The sequence below is a fragment of the Hemitrygon akajei genome, chromosome 11, assembly GCF_048418815.1.
Source record: "Hemitrygon akajei chromosome 11, sHemAka1.3, whole genome shotgun sequence".
NCBI lineage: Eukaryota > Metazoa > Chordata > Chondrichthyes > Myliobatiformes > Dasyatidae > Hemitrygon > Hemitrygon akajei.
Genome location: NC_133134.1, coordinates 116,511,171 through 116,528,562, shown reverse-complemented (window position 1 = coordinate 116,528,562; position 17,392 = coordinate 116,511,171). Strand labels below are relative to the sequence as shown.

Below are 17,392 nucleotides of genomic sequence, written 5' to 3'. Positions count from 1 at the left end.
TTGATGTAAACAACAGATTTCACTGTATGTTTCAATCTTTCAATATACAAGTGACAAAATAGCTCATCTAACCTAATCTATTTTAATCCTTTAAACTTCATTAGACATGAGATGCCCTTCTCAGATCGCACTAAAAGCAGCTATGTCATTACAGCCTTGGTTCTCCATTCAATTACAAACATACTTGTTTTCTCACTTCCCCAGTTCTAATGAAAGTTTTTCACCTGAAATACTGTTTCACTTTCCACAAGAGTATGACCTGCCCGGTATTCCCAGTGTTTGTTCATTTTATTTTATTTCCAAATCTGTCAGATTTCAGAACACCTTCCAGCTAGGATCCGCAGCAACTATTGTGCGGATATCAACTTACATAACTAGATTTGATATAGCCTCTCCTCACAACTCAAACCCTCCAATCCCAGTAACATCTTTGTTGATCGTTTTTCTACCCTTTCTAGATTAATAACATCTTTCCTATATCAGAGGGACCAGAATTGTGCTCAGTACTCCAAATGTGGCCTTACTAGTGTCTTGTACAGATGTAACATGATGTCCCATTTCCAGTGTTCAATTTTCTAACTGATAAAGGCAAGCATGTCGCAACTTTAAACAAAAAATGTACCTGCATCTTTAGGCCTTTCCATTCTACAACCCTTCCCAGGGCCCTACCATATGTACACTGTGGAAGTCCTGCCCTGGACTATGGTACCAAATCTTATCATGTCACATTTCTCTAACCTCCATCTGCTGTTCCTGGCCACTATACCATCAATTTTAGTGTCATCCTCCAATTTACTAACCATGCCATCTACATTCTCATCCAAATTGTTAATATAGATGAGCAAGTCAGCCTGCATTGATCTCTGCAGCATACTGTTAGTCACAGTCCTCCAGTCTGAAAACAACCCTCTACTACTACCCCGTCTCCTGCCATAAAGTTAATTTTGTATCCAATTGGCTAGCTCAGACTGGATTACAGGTGATCCATTCTCGCCTCAACTGTCCTTTTGGTGATATCTTCAAAAAACTCAAACCACATTAGTGAGACATGATTTCCCCTGCATAAAGGCTAACTACTACTAGGGAATGGGAACCAGAGTAATAGGTCAGAGGACTGAGCAGCCGGTGTAAACGTAGCTGCAGGATGTAGATAGACTGTGAGGAAGGGATAGGTAGTGGATAGAGCATAATTACAGTCAGCTGAATGGGTTGAAGTGTGTTTATGTTACTGAAAGCAGTATCAAGAACAAGGAGGATGAACTTAGAACATGGATCAGTACATGGAACGAGAATTGGCTGTCACAGTGCAGGAATGGCTACTAGCAGCTCCAGGGTTTTGATGTTTCAAAACAGTCAGGGAGGGAGGAATAAAATATGGAAGAATGGCATTACTAGGATAGTATCACAGGTGCACAAAGAGATAACAACATGGAGGGATCCTCTACTGTGTCAATATGGGTGTAAGTCAAAAACAGGAAAGGAGCAATTACTCTTTTGGGAGTATTGTATAGACAACCCTCACCATCCCTCTCTAATAACAACAGACACCGAGGAGCAGATTGGGAGGAAGATTTTGGAAAGATGAAAAAATAGCAAGGTTGTTGACTTAGATTACTTCAACTTCCTTAATATTGATTAGCACCTTCTTACTGCAAAAGGTGTAGATGGGCCAGAATTTACTACATGTATCCAGGAAGGTCTAAGTGATTTTTTTTTAGTAAATGACAAGACAAATTGATGAAGATAGCAAGCACATCTTTCCCTCCCCCGCCCCCCCCCCCCCCTCCACTTTCTGCAGGGATCGCTCGCTACACAACTCCCTTGTCCATTTATCCCTCTCTACTGATCTCCCTCCTGGCACTTATCCTTGCAAGCAGAACAAGTACTACAGCTGCCCCTACACTTCCTCCCTCACTACCATCCATGGCCCTTAACAGTCCTTCCAGGTGAGTATGTTGGGGTCATTTACTGTGTTCGGTACTCCCGGCATGGCCTCCTGTACATTAGTGAGACACCCCCCCCCCCCTTTTAAATCTACTCCTCAGATTTTTTTTTCCAGTCCTGCCGAAGCGTTTCGGCCCAAAACGTTGACTGCACTTTTTTGTATAGATGCTGCTTGGCCTGCTGTGTTCCTCCAGCATTTGTGTGTGTTGTTCGGATTTCCAGCATCTGCAGATTTTCTCTTGTTGATGAAGGTAGTGCAGTGGATGTGGTGTATATGAATTTTAGTAAGGCATTTCCCCATGGTAGGCTCATTCAGAAAGTCAGGAGTCAAGATATCCAGAGAAACTTGGCTGCATGGATTCAAAATTGGATTGCTCACAGAAGGCAGAGGATGGCAGTACATGGAGCATATTTCTCCTGGAGGTTGATGACAACTGGCGTTCTGCAGGCATCTGTTCTGGAACCCCTGCTCTTTGTGATTTTTATAAATGACTTGGTATGAAGAAGTGTAAGTGTAGGTTATTAGAAGGTTGTCATCAGTTACAATGGGACATTGATAGAATGTAAAGCTGGGCTGAGAAGTGGCAAAATGGAGTTCAATCTAAATATGTGTGAAGTGATAAACTTTGGAAGGTTGAACTTGAAAGCAGAGTACAGGACTAATGGCAGGATTCTTTGATGTATGGAGGAACAGAGGATTTGGAGTCCACATCCATAGATTCCTCAAAGTTGCTGCACAAATTGATAAGGTGGTTAATAAGACGCATGGCGTGTTGACCTTCATGAGTGAAAAGGATTGAGTTCAAGAGCAGTGAGGTTACACTGAGCTCTATAAAACTCTGGTTAGACTACACTTGGAGTACTGTGGTTACTTCTGATCTCCTCATTATAGGAAGGATGTGGAAACTATAGAGAGGATTCAAAAAAGATTTACTAGGATGCTGGTATATCTGGTCAACTCCTCTCTCATGCCTCTGTAATTCCCTTTACTGCATGGTAATTCTAATACATCTGACTATCTTCTTCTCAAATTTCAGGGTGAATTTGATCATATTATGATCACTTTCTCCTAAGGGTTCTTTTACCTTAAGCTCTCTAAACAATTCCAGTTCATTGCATAACATCCAATCCAGAATAGCTGATCCTCTGGTGGGCTCAATCACAAGCTGCTCTAAAAAGCCATCTTGTCGGCATTCTAGAAACTCCCCCTCTTGGAATTCAGCACCAACATATTTTTCCCCATCTACCTCAAAAACTAAAATCCCCAAAGACTTTTGGCATGTATTTCTATCTCCTGTTGAAATCTGTAGACCACATCCTTACTACTGTTTTGGGGGGGGGGGGGGTGGTCTGTATGTACAATGTAGCTCCCATCAGGGTATTTTTACCCTTGCAATTCCTTAGCTCTATCCACAATGATTCAACACCTCCTGGCTCAATGTCACCTCTTTCTAATGATTTGATTTCATTTTTTATCAACAGAGCCTCTGCCTTCCTGCCTGGCCTTTCAAAACAATGTACCCACCCGAACAACTCCAGCCAACCTGCCCACAAGGATATTAGACCCCCTCTGGTTCAAGAGTAACCCATTTCTTTTGTACAGTTCGTACCTTCCCCAGAAGAGAGCCAAATAATTCTGAACCCCTGCCCCCAGCACCAGTTCCTCAGCCACACATTCACCTGCCAAATCATCCTATTCTTAGCCTCACTGGCATGTGGCACAGCTGGCAATCCAGAGATTACTACCCTAGAAGTCCTGTTTCTCAACTTTCTATTCAGGACCTCCTCACCTGTCTACCTATGTCATTAGTGCCAACATGTACCAAGACTTCAGGCTGCTCATGAGAGCAGCCTTTGAGAATGTCATGGACCCAGTCTGAGACATCCCTGATCCTGGCACCAGGGAGGCAACATATCACACCCACAGAATCTTGTCGCTGTTCCTCTGACTAAGGAACCTCCTATCAACTGCAGTCCTCTTCACCTCTCTGCTCTTCTAAGCCACAGCACCAAAGACCTGATCACTGTGGCTCTTCTCCTGTCCCCCCCCCCCCCCCCCCAAGTAGGTCATTCCCCATTCCCCTCAATAGTATCTATAGTATCTAAAGTTGTTTACTTATAATTGAAGGGAGTGGCCATAGGTGTACTCTGCACTGGCTGGTGCATTTCCCATCCTTCAGTCACCTCGTTACCTATCTACTGCAACCTGGGGTAACTACCTCCCTGTAGCTCCTGTCTATCACCTCCACATTTTTCTGTACGAGTTGAAGGTCATTGAGCTGCAGTTCCAGTTCCTTCATATATTCTCTCACAAGCTGCAACTCGGTGTACCTGATGCAGATGCTTTTATCAGAGACTGGAGGTCTCCCAGATTTCCCACATACAGTTCAAAACTGCCCCAGAGCAATTCTCATTAAACTACCATGCCCGAACAGATGAGGAATGAACAAATAAGAACAGAGAGAGGAGTAACTTTAGATACTTTATCTCACCCAAGTCTGATCTCGCCTAAACCTGATAAGCCAAAGCCACTCTAAAGACTGGCATACTCACAAGAGTGGCTGCTCTGATTTTACTTGAGTTATTTTTATTGGTCCTTTTTAATGAATCCCTCTTGTCACTCTTGGTCACTCCTCAACTCAGAGAAACTGCCACAAAACTCTGCCTTTAAAATCTCGATAGCCGTCCTGGTTGAAAGGTAGCTTTTTTTATGCTGTCCAACTCAGAGAAAATTGCTACGAAGCTCTGCTTTTTAAAATCTTGAACACAAACCTGACTGAAAGGTAGCTCTTTTTATGCACTGCCTCTTGATGATTGGCTGCTCCTCAACTCAGAGAAACTGCCGCAAAACTCTGCTTTTAAGATCTTAATCACTATCCTGGTTAAAAATGTTGCTCTTTTTACAGACCCCTGACATTGACTGTCCAACTTAGATAGGGCAGAATTTGTATTTGTATCCAGGAAGAACTCCTGACTATTATGTAGACAGGTCAACTAGAGGAGTGACCATACTGAACCTAGTACGAGGCAATGAACCTGGTCAGGTGACAGACTTCATGGTGGCCAAGCATTTTGGAGATTGTGACCACAATTCTGACATTTAGCATGGCTATGGACAAGGACAGAAACATACAATATGGGCAAGTATTTAATTGGGGATAAGTTAATCATTTTGATATTGGGCAGGAACTTGTGAGCATAAGTTAGGAAGAGTAGTTCTCAGGTAATACACAGCAAAAACGACGAGGTTGTTTAGGGAACATTTGCATGGTACTCTGAACAGATCTGTCCCACTGAGACAAGGAAAGGATGGTAAGGTGAAAGAACTATTGTTTACTAGATATATGGAACATTTAGTCAAGAGGAAAAAGGAAACATACACAGGATTTAGGAAGCATACTTAAGATTTAGGTAGCAAAATCAGACTGAACACTAGAGTTATAAGGTGGCCAGGAAGGAGCTAAAAAAAGGGATTTAGAAGAATTAGATGAGGATATGGGAAGAGTAGGAATGAGAAGAACCTCAGGGTGCTTTACATGTACATGAAGAACGGGAGGACGACTAGAGCGAGGGTGCTACTCAGGGCTAAAGATGAAAACATGCCTGAAGGCAGAGAAGGTGGGAGTAGTCCTAAATGAATACTTTGTTCACCAGGGACAGGGATTTTTGACAAATGTGAGGTCAGCATAAAACTGACTAATACGCTCGAGCATGTCAAAGTTAAGTAAGAGGCAGAGTTGAAACTTTTGGGGCTAGACGGGATATACAGTACCCCAAGGTTGCTATGGAAAGCAAGGGAAGATTGCTAGGATTAATGATGATTTTTGCAACCTCCCTGGTCACAGGAATTTTAGCAGATTTAAGGATGGCAATTATTGCTCTACAGTTCAAGTAATAGGGACAATCCTGGGAATTACAGACCAGTGAGTGTTACACAAGCAGTGGGCAAACTAATGGAGAGAATTCTTGTACTTAAAAGCATCTGGAAGTCTTATCTTGGATAATCAACCTCCCTTTGTGAGCAACAGTTTTTGCATCACGAGCATAATTTATGTTTTCAAGGCAGTGACAGTTAAATATGTGGATCAACACCAAAGGAAAAATGGCTGGAGTCAATTAGCACTTTAGTCCAAGGGCATTTATAAAGTGCATTAAAAAATCAAACTTATTAAAATTTGCAAAAATAGTGAAAAGAAAACTGCCAATATTTACAAAAAGATAACTACCAAAAAACACAATAATAGCTCCGTACTTATACTTGTCCAGTGGGAACTGTCTCTCCTTCAGATGGCAATGAGCTCCCTTTTTATAGGCACTAGGACATACCATCTTTAATTACCAAAGAAGTTAACTTAAGACTAAACATAAATTAAAATATAATGCACCCCACAATGTAGTTACAATCATATACAAAATATACAGAAGTATCTGTGGACACAGGAAAGAAACGTAGATGGTAGTTTGCCTCCCAGTTACCAGGGTCCGGGATGTTTCTGATCACATCCACAATATCCTTAAGTGGGAAGGTGAACAGCCAGCGGTCACAGTACATATTGGGATTACTGCCTGTGCCACGCAAAAGTGAGTATAGGAATAGACGATGATGGAGGAAAAAAGCATGGCCGAAGGAGTGCAGCAGGGGTCAGAGATCCAGATTTCCAGATTATTGGGACCTCTTTTGGGACAGGCATGACCTATAAAACCAGGACGGGTTGCATTTGAATACGAGGGAGACCAATAATCTGGAAGAGTGGTTTGCTAAGGCTATTGGGGAGAGTTTAAACTAGTATTGCTGGGGGTGGGAACCGAACTGAAGAGACAGAGTAAGGGACAGCTAGCTCACATATAGAAAAAGCTTCAAGACAGTGCAAGAGGGATGATAGGCAGGAGATAGAGAAGGGATACGCTCAGACCGATGGTTTGAGATGTGTCTATTTTAATGCAAGCAGCATCAGGAACAAAGCAGATGAGCTTAGAGCATGGATCAGTACTTGGACTGAGTGCCAGGCTTTAGATGTTTCAGAAAGGACAGGGAGAGAGGCAAAAGAGGTGGGGGCGTGGCACTGCTGATCAGAGATAGTGTCACGGCTGCAGAAAAGGAGGAAGTCATGGAGGGATTGTCTACTGAGTCTCTGTGGGTGGAAGTTAGAAACAATAACTCCCCTAACTGGGTGGCAATGGAGTTGAGCTCCACTAAAGAATTATCTATATCTGCACTTCTTGGCTCTGCACTCCCTAGCAGTCTGCCCAGATCAATAGCTAATCCTCTGGTTAGACACACTTTGCGTATATGGGCTCAGTTCAGGAAATGCTATGGTTTCCAGGGGTTTTCCGTTTCTAGCCCTGTCGCACATAATCACCTTTTTTTACCTACTACGTATGATTCAGCATTCCATGTTTGGTACAGGAAGGGCATTAGACATTTTGAAGATCTCTTCATTGATAATCGCTTCGCTTCTTTTCAGCAGCTCTCCGTTAAGTTCAACCTGCCTAACGCTCACTTTTTCAGATATCTCCAAATCCGACACTTTACTGCTCCTTTAATTCCTAACTTTCCTGAAATGCCTGCGAAAAATGCTATGGACCTATTTCTTTCCATTAATCCACTAGGTAAAGGTTTAATTTCAATTATCCGAGATAAACTAGCAGCCTTACGACGGGCCCCTGTGGATAAAATTAAAATGGCCTGGGAGCAGGATTTAAATATCTCCTTATCCGAGGAGAGCTGGGACTCAGTTCTCAAATCGGTTAACTCAACCTCCCTTTGTGCTCGCCATTGCCTCTTACAGTTTAAGATTGTTCATAGAGCCCATATGTCTAAATCTAAACTATCTCAATTCTACCCTGGCATTAGTCCGCTCTGTGATAAATGCAAGAGGGGCGTGGCCTCTCTCATCCATATGTACTGGTTCTGTCCTAGCTTGGAGAAATTCTGGAAAGATGTCTTCACTACATTATCAGGTATTCTGAATCAGCACCTAGAACCTAACCCCTTAATTGCTCTGTTCGGTTTTTGGGGCAAGACAGATTTATGTCTGGGTCCGACCAAATGCCAAATACTATCCTTTGCCTCTCTCCTGGCGAGACGCTTGATCCTCCTTAGATGGAGAGATGTTGCCCGGCCCACTCATGCGCAATGGCTTAACGACATTATGGCCTGCTTGGACCTCGAAAAAATTAATTATTCAGTTCTTAATTCGGATCTAAAGTTCCAAAAGGTCTGGGGACCTTTTATCGAGTACTTTCATAACCTTCCTCTTGACTAGGGTTTTTTTTTCTTTTCGGTCCCTTGCTTTCAGCTCCCTTTTTTTTCTGGTAGTAGGCATTATTATCCTCTGTTACTAAGTGTATTCACAGTCTGGGAGTTTGACTGTCCGGACTTATACTCTTTATACTGTGTGGTGGTTGGTCTGGAGTTGTTGTTGTTTTTTTCTTGTGTTGTGGGGCTTGGGGAGGACACTATGCTCACTTGTCTTTAATTTAGGTGCTTTTTTGTTAAATTCTCTTCCTTTGTAGCATATTGTTATTGTATGCTTAATCTTGCACTGTATTAATGCTCCCCATTGGGATTTGGGGTTTTTAATTTTGTAAAATGTTTTGAAAAACTAATTAAAAAATTTATTAAAAAAAAAGAAGAAACAATAACTCTACCAGGGGTTCTTTGTAGATCACCCAATAGTAACAGGGTCATTGAGGAACAGACAGGGAGACAGATTTTGGAAAGGTGTAATAATAACAGGGTTGTCATGATGGGAGATTTTAATTTCCCAAATATTGATTAGCATCTGCCTAGAACAAGGGGTTTAAATGGGGTGGAGTCTGTTAGGTGTGTTCAGGAAGGTTTCCTGACATAATATGTAGATAAGCGTACAAGAGGAGAGGCTGTACTTGATCTGGTATTGGGAAATGAACCTGGTTAGGTGTCAGGTCTCTCAGTGGAAGAGCATTTTGGAGACCGTGATCACAATTCTATCTTCTTTACCATAGCATTCGAGGGGGATAAGAACAGACAAATAAGGAAAGCATTTAATTGGAGTAAGGACAAAAATGAAGCTGTCAGGCAGGAACTTGGAAGCATAAATTGGGAACAGATGTTCTCAGGAAAATGTATGGCAGAAATGTGGCAAATGTTCAGGAGATATTTGCGTGGCGTTCTGCATAGGTATGTTCCAATAAGATAGGGAAAGGATAGTAGGGTACAGGAACCATGGTGTAAAAAGGCTGTTGAAAATCTGGTCAAGAAGAAAAGCTTATGAAAGGTTCAAAAACTAGGCAATGATAGAGATCTAGAAGATTATAAGGCCAGCAGGAACGAGCTAATGAAATTAGTGTAAAGGGGGTTTCTTCTTTTTCTTTGTTACTGTGTATGTTAATCAAAATGGCTGTTTTGTTAAAAGTAGGAATGCTTCTTTGTTGCGAGAGAGTGCTGGAAGCTTGTTTGGGTTAAAATTTACTGATAACGAGAATTGTATTCCTTTGTTAACAATTGGGATTAATGTTGTTCTTTCTTCTGAGTCTGTAAGCTATTGTTGGCGGGATTTTGGGGCGATCGGCGCGAGGGGGTGAGAGAGAGAGGAAGCAATGCTGTAAGCTGGGCGAGGAACGGACCCCAAGCGGGGGTCTGAGGCCAGGAGGTACCCCGAGGAGAGGAGACGAAGATAAATGTGCTTGGTTGACCACTTCGGGTGGTCCTGAGCTGCGAGTCGAGGAGTTCGGAGGGGATCGAATGGTGGCCAGAAGACTTCAGTAATTGAGCTCCAATGGTTGAGCACGAAGTGGTTTGGACTTTGATAAGTTTGGCGCCTTTTCTTTATTTTATTTTCCTTCATGTATACTGTATCGTTATTGATTACTTAGTTATAGTAATCTTTATAAACTGTAATCATTTAATCGCATATGGTGTCCTGTTTGTTCTTTGGCGAGGCAGGGACATCACACAATATCCACACAAGCTGATTACTCAATTTGGTGGGGCCGAAGGCTGCTCCCCCTAGATGAGAACGAGCTGAGCGAGCCTGAGGCGACCCAGGGGGTGACATTGTGGGGGCTCATCCAGGATTGATTTCTGTGGAAGCTGCGTGATTGCCCTCTTTAAATTATGTCTGCGGCGAAGAGCTGGTGTGCCTTTGCGGGTGTGCGATTGCTGGTTATCTCTGCATGTGTGTTGGGTGGGGTGGCTGTTGGTGCCCCGGAGGGCATTGTTCGAGTTCCGACTAGCGTTGACGAAATGGTGGTGGGGCCATGGGCTGTCCATGCTGTTAAGAGAGCGGGGAAGGACTGGTGGGTATGTTCCAGCTATGGTGGGCTCCGCCCGGTTGTTGGAATAATGTCCAGCCCTAAAGGGGCAGAGGCATGGGCAGAGCGGACCTCTCAGTTGTTGGGTGAGTGGCAGTGCTTGGCTGAGGGAAAGTGACAGGGATTGGTTGAAAGTTTGAGTAGGCGGGCTAGTGACATTGTTAGAACTGTCGGGTACAATTACCTTGAAGTGACAGCTGCCAGTTCTGGGAAAGTGTGGGAAAATGCATTTGGTTCGACTGGAAGTCAAATGCTGCAGCTGGGGGGCTTACCATATCCGTGGCAGGAGATTGGTGAAAAGTTTTTAGGGTATCCCTTTTGGCTGGGGGGGGGCAGATAAATTGCTTGCGGCGCCAGGGGGATCTGTCAAGGGGATCAGCTCCTCCATCAGTTGATCCGAGGGATTTCGGGAAACTTAGAGGAGGCTCAGTGGGGGAACGGCTTGGGGTCTCTGGGGGAGCACGTTCCCAGCAATGTACCAAGGAACTCCCGAAAGGAACAGACCCTATTCCTGAAGGCTTAGAGGGACCACGCACTCAGGTGTCGTTACGGATGGATGGAGGCCAAGTTAAAGCCATCCTCGACACCGGGGCGCCGGTTAAGTTGCTGTACAGTTTGTTTTATAACCGTTATTGGAAGCATTTACCCTTGACGACATTGAGGGCACTGGAGATTTGGAGTACCAGTGCCGGTGATTATCCAGACGACGGTTGTTGGTCAGTGAAAATGGAGTTCTTAGAGGCAAATGTGGGGTGACTGAGGTTCGTGAATTGTTAATGCTGACGTATCCGGACACTGTCGAGAAGGGAAGCGTTTTGGTTCTGGAGAGAACCAATACCCTGCTGGTGCACTTGGGGGCCTGCCCGGAGGAGGCAGGTGAGCGTTGTTTGGAGACATTGTCGAAGCACCCAGAGTTTCGAGCTGCTTGTGCGGACATGTGTAGCAGCATTGGACCGCTACCGAATTTAAACGAGCGTCAGTGGTGGTACGGCCTGTGGGAAGTATCTGAGGGTGAGACCCTCTTAGTGGACGCTGCGAAATACCACGAGGGAGGGGAGTTGACCGCTGAAGACACCTCGGTGAGAGAGAGGCTGCGGCGACTGGCCCCTACAACCATGGGAGACGTAGGCAGCGTGTGTGTAGATTATATTGCGCTGAAGAGGCGCCATGTCAGTGACCAGAATACAGCCCTGAGGGCCGAAGAGGTGATGGCCTGTCTGAGTCGTGCGAAGTAGTTTAAGGTGCTGGATCTGAGGAGTGGATGTTGCCAGATCCCGATGAGTGGGGCTGACAAGGAGAAGACAGCCGTTGTAAGTTCCCTAGAAGTCTTCCGGTCTGAAAAGATGCCACAGGGCATATCCAGAGCACTTGCAACCTTCCCGCGGGGCATGTGGAAGACCATGGGGGATGTGGAGGCGTCTGGAGTTTTGGCGTATGTGGATGATCTCCTGGTATTTGGATTTGCCTCGGGAGAATATGAAGTGAGGTTGTTGCAGGAGCGGCTGAGAACTACAGAGTTAAAGTGTTTTCTGGACACGTGCCAGGGCTGGCGAAGGTCGCAGCTCGTGAGTGACTGTCTCTACGGAATCAAGTTTGAAATGAAGACGGAGAGACTGGAGAGAGTGATCTGGAACCAGTGGGAAGACTTACAAGTTGGAGAGAATGAAGAAAGTTGTCTGACTGAGGGCAACAGCAAACTGAGAGCCTGGAGAGGGGAGTTTGCGGAGGTGAAGAAATTGCGGACAAATCTCGGAAGAGGGAAGCGGAAGCTTGAAGGGAACCTGAAGATGACATCGACAGTTCAAATGAAGTGCAAAGCCTGAAAGTTGAACTGGAAGAAGTCATGAGGAAGAAAAAGCTGGAGATAAGTGCAGTGAATACTGAACTGGAGGCTGACCAATCTTTAACTGTTGCTTTTCAGGTCAGGGTGGAAGAAGCTGTTGGAGTAACTGCGTCCCAGATTGAGATGGCCGGGACGCGTGAGTCAGAACTGCTGAGCCTGTGGCGAGAGTTGCAGGGGCCAGAGAAGCAGATATCTCGATTGCAGGGGCCAAAGAAGAAACCCCCTTTACACTAGGAGAGCCAGAAGGAGCCATGAGAAGGCATTGGCTAGCATGATTAAAGAAAACCCCAAGGCATTCTACAAGTATGTGAAGAGCAAGAGGATAAGACATGAGAAAATAGGATCAATCAAGTGTGACAGTGGATAAGTGTGTATGCAACCAGAGGAGATCGCTGAGGTGCACAATATTTACTACAGAAATGGATCTTGGTGATTGTAGGGATGACTTACAGCCGATTGAAAAGCTTGAGCATATAGGCATTAAGAAAGAAGACGTGCTGGAACTTTTGGAAAGCATCAAGTTGGATAAGTATCCGGGACCAAACGAGATGTACCCCAGGCTACTGTGGGAGATGAAGGGAGGAAATTGCTGAGCCTCTGGCAATGATCTTTGCATCATCAACAGGGACTGGGGAGGTTCCAGAGGATTAGAGGGTTGCAGATGCTGTTCCCTTATTCAAGAAAGGGAGTAGAGATAGCCCAGGAAATTATAGACCAGTGAGTCTTACTTCAGTGGTCGGTAGGTTGGTGGAAAAGATCCTGAGCAGCAGGATTTATGAACATTTGGAGAGGCATGATATGATTAGGAATAGTCAGCATAGCTTTGCCAAAGGCAAGTCGTACCTTACAAGCCTGATTGAAATTTTTGAGGATGTAACTAAACACTTGATGAAAGCAGAGCAGTAGATGTAGTGTATATGGATTACAGCAAAGCATTTGTCACGGTATTGCCTTATTAATTAGCTTTGAGCATTAAATGGTTAAACAGCTGACCTACTTAGCTTACTTAGAACTATGATGTAATAAGATTGTACGGAGACATGTGATCTCCAAGGACCACGTGAGCGCGTGATCAGTGCATGCTATATATCAGCTGACTATATGATCAGGAAACTGTAAATCCGTATATGGGATAATCACCTGATAAAGTACAGGATGTATTACGAAACCTAGCAAAGCTTACAGTATAAATACAGCTGCTTCTGAGCTATATTCTCAGAGCGAGCCTAGTGCTGATACGATTTGAACTTCTCCTTGTGAGTGTTCACTCTGCAAGAGCAGAGAAGGATTCCTAAAAGACCCTCGGAGGGCTATTAGATAGCGAGAGCATATTGGTTGTGTGACCGAGTTCAGAGCTTGTCTCTTCGGGCCAACTTAGTGCTTCTCCCCCTGTTAGTTAGGCTCCCCGGAGCTCTAACCTTTTGAGCTTGAACAAAGAAGCTTTGCTTGGTAAGCGCCTTATCTTTTATATACTATAACTTGTGTTGCGAGTTACGTGATAAAGCATTAAGAATATTATAAGTAAAACCTATTGCATTTGTATTCTAAATTTCAAACTATTGCTTGTTAAACTTTATACTCAAAATAAAAGCACTTATATTTTATAATACTTACCGTTTCTGAGAGCCACTGTTCAGTTAAGTATAAAACCAAGGGGTAAGAAAGGGTAGAAATCGAACTACGATAGAGAGAATTAACAGAAGCTTATTAAGGCGTGTCAGGCGGAAGCACGTCCGACCCACTGACCGAACATAAGACTTTAATCCCTCGCGACCACCTTGATAGTCGTCCAGCGGATAACGGATAACCGAAGGGGTATACAGCTCAAACCACTATTCCAGACGTAGACGTCCCAAGGCATATTGAGTGCAGGGACTGAGTCAGGGATAGGCAGCAGTGCCTTTACTTTCCCGGAAGCTGAATTGCAAGGTTGGTGGAAACCGTCGCACATTTGATAAGGTACCCCATGCAAAGCTTATTGAGAAATTAAGGAGGCATGGGATCCAAGGGGACCTTGCTTTGTGGATCCAGAATTGGCTTGCACACAGAAGGCAAAGAGTGGTTGTAGACGGGTCATATTCTGCATGAAGGTCGGCAACCAGTGGTGTGCCACAGCAATCTGTTCTGGGGCCCCTCCTCTTCGTCATTTTTATAAATAACCTGGATGAGGAAGTGGAGTGATGGGTAGTAAACTTGCTGATGACACAAAGGTTGGGGTTGTTGTGGATAGTGTGGAGGCTGTCAGAGGTTACAGTGGGGCATCAATAGGATGCAAAATTGGGCTGAGAAGTGGCAGATGGAGTTCAACCCAGATTTGTGAGGTGGTTCATTTTGGTACGTCAAATATGATGGCAGAATACAGTATTAATGGTAAGACTCTTGGCAGTGTGGAGATCAGAGGGATCTTGGGGTTCGAGTCCATAGGTCACTCAAAGCTGCTACGCAGGTTGACTCTGTGGTTAAGAAGTGTTGGGGTTAATTCGGGACTGCCATTACAGGTCAGGAGTGGCTCACGTAACACACATAATGTTAGGAGGCTGGAATGCGAGGGAGGGGGAGCGAAACTGGGGACCCCGCTACATCGAAACTACTAGTGTCACGCGATTCAGTAAACAAAAGAAACAGGTAACTCGTGAGCATATGGCTGCGGGCCAATAAGATGGACACAAGTGCCCGATATTACCTAATATGTAGCGGGGTTGTGCTGGGGGGAAAAGGGGTATAAATAAGAGCAGATTGTAAGGGGAAAACAGAACGCCTTCTCCAGCGACTCCGTGGATTCGCTGTGCCAGTTGTGATTCTGCCAATAAAGCCACGTTTTGTAATATTCCGGTGTTAGTTGTCTCTCTTCCTAAACGAACACAGGGCAGAATTTCAAGCCCAACATTTGGTGACCCCGACGTGGGGAGGGAGAGACAACACAGGCTGGCGGGTCCGACGGCAGACAACTTGCGGCCGCAAGCTCGACTAAGGTCAGGAAGTGCCTGTTATATCAAAGACTTCCACTAGATAGTTAAATCACTGAGTTAGATCTTGTCTGCTGACGGATCCTCACCAACCCCAAATTACCCTGGGAGAGATCATTCCCGGTGCAGAATCGTGACTGGTAAGTACTAACTCTTATCTGTTTTTAGGAAGATCCTCCGCCCGTGGAAAAGTCTTCTGAGTGAGGGTACCCGCCGCCCACGATGGGCATAAAAGTCTCAGGAGTGAGGAGAAAAGTGTTGCGGACACCGTAGTACACAGGGATAATGACGGCGCCTACCTTAGACTGGTTGTTAAGAGGAGAAATCTCCCACGCGAAGGTCAGGTTTTGAAAGGCGACCGTCCCACATTTGATCCTCTCTGTGTACTAGGGAGCCATGGAGCACTTCAATTTCGAGTTACCGAAACTCAGACATTTGTGTGTTGAGTAACAGAGTATATGAGAGTTTTTAGAAATATGGTAAAATTGATAACTGTGCGAGTTCAATAAACTAACAGTGAGCAGCCGCAGGGGTCGGACACCATCAAGGTAGGAATGGAAGTGTTCCTCCGAGGCCCGGGGAAGCTCACCTGGAACGGAAAACGGTGGCATGGTCCATACCCTGTCGCCGAGGTCTCCAACAGGGCATTAAAAGGTAAGAAGGGAGGGGGACAATAACTGGCATCATTTTCTACTGGCTAAATAAGACCTCTGGCAAGTGGGGAGCGTTTCTGGGACAGTCGGCTCTAGGACTGTCTATTTAAATTGCTATCTTTATCACGTGTGGTTGTTGTTGCATACCCTGTATTAGGACCCTAGTCATCCGGACTATAGATCGAGCCTTGACTGGAAAGAATGGACCTCCACCGGCGTACCAGGCACCCTTGTTCCCGGTGGAAGGGGAGGACACGGCCCTCCCGGAAAGCGGACGCGCTATGTGAGGACACGGACTGAAATGGACCATGGCAAGGGGGGGATTGTGAATTTGTTGTTGATTAAGTTTTCTGAAATGTTGCATGCTACTTGTAAAAATTGCGGATGTTTAGGGAACCCCTACCCATATTTTGTGACCCTAGGTCGGACAAATCAGGATAAGCAAATAGGGAGGACACGCCAAAGAGTGCCGGGGGACGCTCGCCTCTCTGCCTGATCCCGGCAGCCGCGGAAAAGATTGTAAGGGATGTGGGGATGTGGCCTCTGGGAGGCCAAGGGAGGGAGTGTTGGGGTTAATTCGGGACTGCCATTACAGGTCAGGAGTGGCTCACGTAACACACATAATGTTAGGAGGCTGGAATGCGAGGGAGGGGGAGCGAAACTGGGGACCCCGCTACATCGAAACTACTAGTGTCACGCGATTCAGTAAACAAAAGAAACAGGTAACTCGTGAGCATATGGCTGCGGGCCAATAAGATGGACACAAGTGCCCGATATTACCTAATATGTAGCGGGGTTGTGCTGGGGGGAAAAGGGGTATAAATAAGAGCAGATTGTAAGGGGAAAACAGAACGCCTTCTCCAGCGACTCCGTGGATTCGCTGTGCCAGTTGTGATTCTGCCAATAAAGCCACGTTTTGTAATATTCCGGTGTTAGTTGTCTCTCTTCCTAAACGAACACAGGGCAGAATTTCAAGCCCAACAGAAGGCATAGGGTGCATTGGCCTTCATCAATCATGGGATTGAGTTTAAGAGCCGAGAGGCAATGTTGCACCTCTTCTTTGTGGTGGCGTGTTGGGGAGGAAGCATTAAGAAGAAGGACGCCTCACGTCTTAATAAGCTGATAAGGAAGGCGGGCTCTGTCGTGGGCAAAGTACTGGAGAGTTTAACATCGGTAGCTGAGCGAAGGGCGCTGAGTAGGCTATGGTCAATTATGGAAAACCCTGAACATCCTCTACATAGCACCATCCAGAGACAGAGAAGCAGTTTCAGCGACAGGTTACTGTCGATGCAATGCTCCTCAGACAGGATGAAGAGGTCAATACTCCCCAATGCCATTAGGCTTTACAATTCAACTGCCAGGACTTAAGAACTTTTTTTTAAAGCTATTATTAATGCTTTTTGAGTTAGTGATTTAGATGCATATCATATTATTACTGAGTTAAGTATTGTATGTAATGAGTTTTTGCTACAACAAGTGTATGGGACATTGGAAAAAATGTTGAATTTCCCCATGGGGATGAATAAAGTATCTATCTATCTATCTATCTATCTATCTATAGGACCCTGGTCAGACCCCACTTGGGGTACTGTGATCAGTTCTGGTCACCTCACTACAAGAAGGATGTGGAAATTATAGAAAGGGTGCAGAGGAGATTTACAAGAATGTAGTCTGGATTGGGGAGCATGCCT

At 45.0% G+C, this 17,392-nt stretch overlaps 1 long non-coding RNA gene across 1 annotated transcript; it reads left to right on the top strand.

Moving 5' to 3' along the window:
- The first annotated feature begins 13,259 nt into the window (after positions 1-13,259).
- LOC140735952 (uncharacterized) lies at positions 13,260-16,625 on the top strand. The gene is made up of 2 exons (XR_012100847.1): positions 13,260-13,531; positions 15,859-16,625. It is a non-coding gene; the product is annotated as an uncharacterized lncRNA (long non-coding RNA).
- Positions 16,626-17,392: the final 767 nt, after the last annotated feature.